The sequence below is a fragment of the Leiobunum rupestre genome, chromosome 9 (assembly GCF_980474605.1).
Source record: "Leiobunum rupestre chromosome 9, qqLeiRupe1.1.hap1, whole genome shotgun sequence".
Classification (NCBI taxonomy): domain Eukaryota; kingdom Metazoa; phylum Arthropoda; class Arachnida; order Opiliones; family Sclerosomatidae; genus Leiobunum; species Leiobunum rupestre.
Window position 1 is genome coordinate 46500988 of NC_143392.1, and position 10676 is coordinate 46511663.

Consider the following 10676-nt stretch of genomic DNA (forward strand, 5'->3'; position numbering starts at 1 on the left):
ATCGGTAGATGCAGTGATCGCGCTGAAGCCCTGTTAAATTGAAGTTGCCTTAAATATATTGGGCGACAAAATTAGAGACCATATTATTTTAATAAAATATTTATTTTTGATCTAAAAATACTATTTTAAATTAATAATTATCTCCACTTTTGTCATTTAAATTATCAACAGCTTTTACGTAAAATATAAGACGGCAACCTTGTTTTAAATATCATGTAACCTAAAGACCCAAAACTGTTGTTATTGCTCTGTAAAATCATACGTAAAATGTTTTGAGAGATTGAGCGCACAGTCTATAAGTTGAGAGATATTTCAGCCTTTGTAGAGGTTTTAATTGAAAATTGCGTAGCTTAAACAACGGATAACTTATGACCAGTTATTGAAGCTTCGTGGATATTAAATTGTAATTTAATAATAATAATTTTATTTATTTTTATTATATATATATTTATTTATTATTATTTACATTTATTTAATAATATTCTTATAAACTTGATGGTTTATAATTATTCTTAAAATTAAAATTTCTTAAAATAATTATCATCCATATAAATACTTGAAACTAAAATTAAAAACAATTTTTTTAATATATTAACTCCTCCCCTATTGGAAAAGGCGCGTGCAACCGAGAAAGTTAATAAGATTATCTTTTTGAAAGTAAACAGTCAGTAATGAGTATCTTTTAAATATTCAAACTCGTCCTTAAAAAACCAACTTTGTCAGAAATATTTAAGATTTCACTTATATTACGTCTCACGAAACACGCCTTTTCGGAGTAACCTTAATTTACTGTTAAATTAAATAATAAGATAACGTCGTCGTTGTTGCAAGCATGTCTAAAATAGACACCACAAAGAAAAGTTACACGGTGACACCCATGGCATATTTTAAGTGAAATCATTAGTGTTGTAAATCGGAAAATTTTCCGTAAAATGACCGAGGCCTTTCTTCCGGAACATTTTCCGTATTTTACGAAAAAAATAAAAAAATATTTCATTTCATGATTAGTCTAATATATTGTCTAATAATGTTTTCAAGTCTAAAAGTAAAACTAAACCTCTAGACTAGTTTAAACTGATTAACAATGTAACGCCTTTAATGTTTTGTAGTATGTTTACTAATATTAGACATTTTATATCAATATAAAGTTACAACATTAAAAACCCTTCAAGTAATTTACGTTTAAATTTTAATTTTTCCGATTTGCTGAAAATTTTCTGGAAATTTTTCGCATTTTATTATTCCAGAAAATTAACAACACTTGAAATCATATTCCAAAGCGAACCGCAATTTAGAATTAAAGGTTAAGACAGGTTTACAAAAGCGTTTAAAATATTCTAAAAGCTAGCGTTCTGCAGATGAGTTTAGATGACTTGTTACAAATTCCTCATTCGCGAAGAGGTTTGAAGTTCTTTAGACTTTAAGGTAATATCCGAAAATTAAAAAAAAGTTATTTTATACAGTTATGAAGCATATGATCTCGATATGGAAAAATCCCGAGCAGCTTACGCCGAAGATGCTGCGAACGGGGTGAGTGGAAAATTAAATCGCTTTAACACAGGATGTCCTTAGCGTTTTTATTCTTGCCGTTTTTTAGTAAAGGATAATGCACAATACCATAAACATTTACATGGATAGTGTTTCACAAAATATTAAAAATAAAGTGATAAAGACGCTAGAAGCAGCATTTTAAATACATAAAATAAAACAACTTCAAATAATTTAAATAGTTCTATGCAGCTAGCACGGAAATAGAGGAAGTCTGTCGAGTTCAAAAACCTAAAATTTTCTAATTGGAATATTATTTCGCACTTAAAACGTTTAAAACCACGTTTTTAGAGATTAATATTTTCTATTTAAGTCGGTCTTAGCACCTGACACTTCTTACGCTAATCTCGCTGGAAAGAAAAATGCCATTAACATGTTTTGGCTATTTCATTAAATACTTCACTGTACGAAAGGTTCAAACATTTCGATACAACGAATCAAAACATAGTTCGGTTATTTACAATAAACAATAAACGTTTTTATAGTGAGCGTCAAATATTTTTTTGGAACCTTAACAATGTTTTTTCAATAAATGTTTATTTTTTATTTTTTATCAGGTGACCGACGCAATGATAATTCCAATTCCATTAGAAATGAGCAACCTCACTGTTTGGTCATACAGCGCCACTTTCATGCAATCGGAGAATATCATACTCTCCGGAAGACCTCAAGGCTACAGTCACGATAATTTCTTTATATTTAACCTGATCAGACCTTCGGTACGACATTACCTTTTATCAATAATTAATCTTTTAAATTATTAAATACTCAAGGATTATTCTTTGTTTGATTAATTCAAACATAACACGAGAATGAGCTAAATAAGATCGGTTCGAACAAATCTTTATTTTCATTTTAACCACAGATTGTTTTTCTTCAAGTGGTCACTCTCGTTGTGTTGGCATATATCTCATGCATTAGTGACAACCGATTATCATTTTTGAAGACTGGGAAAAAAGAAAAATTCAAAAAATCGTATTCTAAACATTTGGGAATATTTGGAAGATTCCTGTTTTTTCAGAGTAAGTATGATAAGAAATTAATTTGGTACATCGCGAATGAGTTCAATTTGGTACTTATCTTGAAACAAAATTTTCTTCAAATATTAAAACATCAATGACATTTAAAATTTTACTTGGAATTTTATACAAAGTTGGTGTTGGCTAGTTGCTTTAATTTTGGTAGCAACACACGCGAAAAGGTAGTCAATTTTGAAATAGTAGGCAAAAACGGTTGTCTGCCTTCTACTTGTCTTTAAAAGTTAGATATTTGCACAATGTGCTTTGGCGTCTGCTACTTGCCCGTTTTGAAATATTAAATAACACTAGTTGTAATGGTTTTCAAACTAAGCGGGTTTGGCATGTGGAAAAGTGTAATATCTGTTTGAAACCGATCGACTTACAAAATGTATCTTCATGAAGCGGATTTTTAGCATTTTTACCATCTACTGGCGACTATAAAAATGGAGCTAAATAGCAATTGACAAGTACTGAATGTCAATTTCCAAAATTCGAGACTATCCCAATAAAACACATTTATTCTAATCAGAACACCCAATTTCTAGAATTAGAATCCACAAAAGAAATGAAGTAATTAGTGGGTAGTAAGAAAATCGGCGTAAAGAAAAATCCAATTAAAATCGTTTTTAAAAATACATTCTCCGTGTTTTTCAGCATAGCAGATTGCATTTTTTTAAAGAGTTCTCTAGTCAGGTTTTGGGATAAAGAAATGTGATTTGTTATAGGTAGTGAAACGACGCCTAAAAGTGACACAAGTAGACTGATGTTTGCTCCGTGGTGCTTCGCCAGTCTAGTCACCATTAGCCTATTTTCTTCGACGTTGGTCCTGCACACAACTCTACAAGGAAAACCTAACCGAATTGAAAATCTTGAAGATATCTTAAAATATCGGAAACTTCAACCGTTGATAACAGATTTTTTTGTAAAAAACTATAATGTACGTATTACTTTTTTTATATTCTCAGAATTTTTCTTAGAATGTTGATTCTACGATTAGAGCTCGGGGTTTGGATAAGAAATATCCGTTTAATTTGCTTTTATCCATATCCAAAAAAAACTTACTTTTTGTATAATTAATTGTTTTAAAACCGCGAATAATATCCATAAATAAACAGTTAACCGAAATTTGTATGTATAATCGAAATTTTCGCGGTTAATTTATCTGTTCCGCTGACTTCTATCTACGATACGAATATTGAACCGACAGTGTTTGTCTTCTTAAGAAATATTACTTTTGGTTTGTGGTGGAACAAAATACACCACCCTCCTACGCATTGTAACCCGGCCACCTGAATTAATGGCTTCAAAAGTCGCATGATGACTTAGGCCTATGGTGGTGCCTTGGGTATTAGCCTAGCTGATTATTATTATTATTAAATAATTTATAATTAAATAAACTTGAGGTTATTTGCTAATTTCTTCTTAAACTAACATAAATCTCTCAAAATAAATAACTTTCCTAGAATTCGTTATTAATTATTCGATAGTATATTAAATGCGCATATTTTGGTTAAAAACTCTAAATGAAAAGAGACTTAAAACGGTTTTAAAATTCACAATTTATTTATATAAAAAATCCAACGTTTCGGAGGAACTGTTCCTCCTTCTTCAGGGATTTTAATAAATAAATAAATTGTGAATTTTAAAACCGTTTTAAGTCTCTTTTCATTTAGTTTTTCACAATGTGCTTCTCTTCACTTCTAAAAACTCTAAAACCAGTTAAAAAGTTAACTTCGTGGAATAATTTCAACTAATAGAAAAATATTTGGAAAAAATTTCGTATCCTGTTTTCAGACTAATAAAAATAACAACCTTACGAAAATGGTGAAATAAATTGTTTTCCCAAAGAATACCGAAAATCGATCAGATCTAAATTCAACTTTGATGGAAAATTTACAAAATACATGTGTGGCATTTCATCCAATTTTACTGATTCCAGTTAGATCCAAGTTTGGACAACAGATCAAATCATTTTCCTAAGGGATAATATAAAAAATTTATCAAAGATAAATGCAATTACGAAGAGGCTTGATTAGTTTTGCAGTAATTTACTATGTTGTTATTGATTTTTCGAGCAGATGAGCATTTCGCAAATCAAACGAGATGTGGAAAAACAATGCCAATCATTAAACGGACTAAGAACTCATTTCAATATGTTTGAGCAACTGAATACAAATGTACTTCTTGGAAAAAGCGTTATTCTGTATGATTATTTTTTAACCCTATTTCATTTGGAAAACTTCGCTGAAACAGAGTCGGCAGAGTTTCACATTGGGAGAGAGAGGTTTAACCAATTTCACACGGGATTTCTATTATCAAAACGACTGGGTACTGAATTTCTGGAAACTCTAAACCGCCGGTAAGTAGTAAAGTTCTTCAAACGTCCAACGGATCAGGTTATTCAGGTCCTTATTTTCAGATATGTGAAGGTAATTATTTGATCAGATCAGGTTAATCAATTATAATCCCCTCACCCGTAATTCTGATAAAAAATTGAAACCAAATCAAAATCATTAGTTACCGATCTGAACTGATCTGGTATGATAACTATTCAGCTTAATAAATCTGATATACATATGTATATGTATATATATATATATATATATATATATATATATATATATATATACCACATACAGGAACGTAAATCGAAATAAAAAGTTTAATTTCGAAACCAATTTCCAGTTTAAATTAAGTAGTTTTAATTTGGACCTATATAAACTGATCTGATAAATTCAGATAATTCGTATCTGATATATATCTGTTATCTCAGCATCGATTGAGAGCACTAATGTAGTAAAAAAATGAATTATACCGTTGTTTTAAAAAATGACTTTAATAATGAATTTCGTATTTGCATTTTTGAAAAATACAAGTTGCATGAGAGGTTATTTAAAAATATTTGATATATGAAATAAAACTAAATATTCAGAATAAGACCTGTATAATCCTACAATTAAAATAAACAATTTAATTATCAGACCCGACTTAAATAATTTCAAGCGAAAGTTTACAGTAACGCTGCAGAGTACCACAGGGTATGAAAGGATAGATAAAAGTTATTTGATTCAATTCAAGCCAAATACTCTTATTCGCGTGTACTGCAATTTGTCGGGGAAATTATCTGAACAAGACTTTCGACTTTAAGGCTCTCTTCGTCCACAGGACACGGCCAGCGTTCATTTAAATCAGTCCGTTGATTTGACATTAGCCACAATTTAGAAAACTTTGGTTTCGTACATTAGAAAAGAAGCGATTTTGCTTTATCACCCCTCAAAAAATACTAAAATCACTTAAGATTGGGGTTTAGTAAACAATGTTACTAAACGTTTTACTTAGAGGGAAGGGTCAATGATTTAATTTTACTTAAGTCGCAATATTACTCTATACTTGAACTTTAAAAGTCAGTTCATTTAAAATTAAGTTTGTAGATGTAAAACTCTTAATTTTGCTATTTCATAATTTTACGGTTTCTGGTGCTGCTCTAGGTTATGTTATTGAGCGAATGGGCGGTCTTTCCATTGGCTATTCCTTGTTACGTGAATATGATTGGTGTTGAAAGAGTTGATTTTACGCGTAATTTTAAGTTTTGTTTTAAATTAAAGAATTCAAGTCAGAATTTGTTAAGGCTTTTCGAAAGATCGTTTCGTTTTAATTAAAAGACCAATAATTTGCAACTCAGATTATTTTTAAAATTTTCTTTGTGTTTAGCCCAAAAATTATTTTTTAATAACGTTTTTTCACCATAGCATTTTACGCGTTGTTGAAACTGTTCTTATGGAATACGTGAAATCTTTAATCATACAAAGAGTATCCGGACTGATTGTGAGAGACGAGCTTGTTATTGAACAGATGTCAATGTTTAAATCATTTCCAGCTTTCGCATTCTTATTCATGTTGCTCACGGCTTCTATCTTTGGTTTTGTTGTGGAATTAATCATTCTCGGACCAACGTTTTTCAGCTTGACCAAAAACAACAGAATTCAATAATACAATTGTGTTGCACCAGATTATAATCCCACCCTTAAAAGTAGACCAAGGGTCAAATTTATACTTTCAGAAAGAAAATTTCAACGTATATAGGCCTATAAATAACTATCTTTAAATATGGAAAGATTGTGCACCCCGGTGTTAGATCTGAAGTATTTTAAAAACTAATATAAATGTTAAACAAGCACTAAGCCTAAGCACAAGTATTTTCACGCAGATATTTGAGTCTATACTATATAGAAATTTAAAAACCAATCTAAATGTTAAACTAGCACCTAGCCTAAGCACACAGACTAATAACCATCGATTTGGTAATAGTCATTTTGTTTTACGTGTTAAGTACGTAAATTGTAAAAACAACAATCGATGTACATAGAAATTGAACTTATAGAAGTATTTTTAAGAGCCTGCCCGGCTTTTACACTATTGTGTACCTATATTTTATTTACGGTTTACAAAAAGTATGCTTCAAAAATAACCACAATCCGTACAGCAAAGAAGGGTACGCTTTATGAATTGATGTTTGATAAAAGGTGTTTGTGAAATTTTGTAATAGTTAAACAATTATTTTTGTTAAATTCAAAAAAGTGGTTAATTTGGAAACTCGGCGGGTGATAATTGTGTTCCTTCTAACTTCTGAAATTGAATTTATTCTACTTCATAACGTAGTTTTACTCTGTCTCCCCAATTTGAAGATAATATAATGGATAAGGCGACGTTGTGACAAAGCTGCCGTGAAAGTTTAACCCACGGACTATCGGAAATGATTGAATTACGATCATAAGTAACATAGCAAAAAGGTATGCTTGACCAGACTAGTACAGACAGTGTGGCACTCAAAATAAAATTTTTGAGATTGCTTGATTGTAACTATTCTTGGTATTTGTTGCCAAGTTGTGAGAATGAAAAAGGACATTTTAACGTATGTTATAAATTGAAAGTGAAATAATTTTTGATTTAACAATATTCTTAAAACTACTGCGTAGTCTACTACGATATATTTCATTAAGGCTATCAGTTGCACGATCTTCCATAAGTAGTAAAAAACAAAAGTAAGTATGACAACAATAACCGAACTGTTTTCAGAGCTATTGGGTTATCAGAACAGAGCTCCTCCGTTTTTAAATATGGCCAAGATGAACCATGAAACTACCAATAACAAAAAAATTCTCATCATATCGGATACAAGCTGGGTGAGAGTGTCTGTCTCGAAAAAGGTTCGATTGAGTGTTCAAACAATAGGAAGTACTTTAATTATGTTATTAATGTTAGGATTTTAAACTCTCTGTTGTTTGGAAAAAACGAGGCTGAAATTATGAAACATGCAACCTAACCAAAAAATCTGTCATTTTAAAAAATGAGAGCAAGAATTAATAAAAATTCATTAATCTCTAAAATGAGTTCTTTATTTAGTTCTCTTACCCTAGACAAAATGATAAATTTACAACTTTTTTGCGTTGCATTTTAATCTCTATATCAAAGCAATCGGTTACTTAGAACTCGAATAAGTCCTATATTTACTGATTTGACCACCATGTTTGAAAATGGTGGAAAGACTACTATCGAAAGAGTGTGAGAGACCTGTTAAAGAGATAAGTCCATAATTTATCATTATTCATCTTAAATTACCCCATTAGCTTGTAAAATAATATAATCGACTTTCGCGCGTCGTTCATAAAAATAAGAATACAACCTTTGAATTAACTTATTTTAGACTTTCTTTTTTCTTATTGAAATGCGTCACGAATTTTGGACCAATAACTACGAAACTGCCACAAAATAGTTTCGACGTTGAGACAGTTTTTTGAAATATTCATTACTGAAAGACTTGTTAAGGTTAACGGTAATATTTAGTGTCATGAAGGGCTGGCCACCTCCCTCCAATGCAGTGAAACCCGGATCCCTGAATTAATGCCATAAAAAGTCACTCGATGAGTGGGCCCAAAGGTGGTGCCTTGGGTCTTAGCTTTGGCTGATTATTATTGAAAAGTTGAATGAGGGATCTTTGTGAAGTTCGTCACATTGGAAGAAAAGAAAATTTATTTTAATAACATGGAAAAAATTAAGCAAAAAATGCTTCTTCGCAGAAGCACCTATCTTTTAACTTTTTATAGGCAAGCTATGCCAAGAAGCTTTTTTCAAATGTTCCGATAAATTAAAAATTCGATTCATCTGAAATCAATGGAAATTTAAATTATGAAATCAGTCAGTTTTGTTAACCTCAAGAAGCTGATAACTCCCCGTAATCGGTGTACAAACTTGTAGTTTTGACTCTACTAAAGTGATAACGTAACTGATTACAGAATTAGCATTGACAAAGACTGTACTCAGTTTCATATGGCTATAATCGGTGAACAGAACTTAAGGAAGTGGTTAACCCCTCGGTCAACCTCGACATTTTGAAGAAATGGTACGAATCTATCTGTTTACCAATTTTGCAGACGCTTACGAGATGATTTGAAATAATTTTCTTTAGATTTTTCGAATTTTTGGATATTGTTGTAATATTGCAACCTTTGCTTACAATTGTAAAAATCTGCAGAGGCAAAAACTTCCTCTCATGTACAAGGTTTGAGCAACTGGGTATGCACAGGATGCAAACGAGCGATCTTTACAATATCTCTCCAAAGCAGCACTTGCGCTTCCGTTTTTCATAAGAATTGAAGTGACTAGGAGCAACAAACACAGCACCCCACACAAGGAGAACGCAACCCGTCAAATGTCGTGGATTTTCTTGTGTACATTTTTCATTGGTTAGACGCTTTAGCTAAGCCTAAATCTTTCTTAATGAGTAAATTTTATTTCGCCCTCGCGAATATCGCTGAAAACTAATATTCCGGCTAAGACGCAAGTCTCGTGTATTTTAGACATTAGATGGCTCCGGGTTTAACACAAACCATTTCGCAATTAAATTAGTTTATTGGCATAATTATTGTTACGTAAGACATATTCGAACAAAATTTTCAGTGTTTAAATATCAATATATTTTGGTTAGGTTTGAATTTTGGTAAGAGTTAAAACTTTAAACTTATAATTACCTTCAAAGGCAGTACTGCTTAAAATTTCTTCGCTATTCTTTAGCAAAGACTGATTTTTTTGCAGTGAGCGTCTTTAGATTTCTTAGTAAGTGTGATTATGCGGTTTGAAATCTTTGTTACAAGGTGCACCCATGGAGGAATAGTAGAGGAGGGGGGGGGGAAAGAAGGCGCTAAATCCGACAGCGTAGTGCCAGTTCGAGGCGGGGAGAAAAAAGGGGGGAAAGTCGAGGTAGACTTTTTAAAGAACTCAAACCCTAACCGGTAGATCGCACCATGATCGCGCTGCCTTTGTTGGATTGTATGAATAGATAAAAGTCTACCTCGACATACCCCCCCGTTTCTACATCCGCCTTTACGCGATTTCTGAAGAGGAATGTCATTGCTTAGCCCAATCAGAACTATCAATACCACTCCAGGGCTATTCCTCTATGGTGCACCAAAACTTTCTCGGCTCGCGGCCAACAATAGTCAATGACCCCCCGCTTTCTTTGCGAAATAGGCGAAACAATTTTTTTTTTAAAACAACGACCTTGGGCGGACAAAGCATGGGTACAAAATAAAGTTAGCTTTGGTATTTTTCTATGCGCGAGTGACGTCATGGTTTTACCATCGCGCTAAAGCATACCACTAACCAGGACCTATGCAAGATAACAAGGGGGAGTAGTACTACAATAGGCGAATACTTTTGCTGTATTATCAGATTACAGCTATTTCCAACTACACTTTTTTGCAGTTACGGGATGTTACATTTTGATTATTAAATATTAAATCTAGTATTGACAACAATAACTTAATTACCAAACACGGTTCAAGCTGTGGCCTTTTTCAATACGATATTTTAAAGCTACTTTTTCATTTAAGAAACCCGAAAGTTTAAAAACGTGCCGCGAGAGAAAACAGCGTCTCAGTAAACGCGATATAAAAATAAATTTATATTATATAGTTATACCATGATAAATTATCCAGTTTACTTGTTCTTATGAAAATTTTATATTGTTGTAGCTTAGAATAGCTTAGGGCAGTAAATACACTTGAAGGTATAAATATAAAAATTTAATGATAGTAATAGGTTTAATGATTA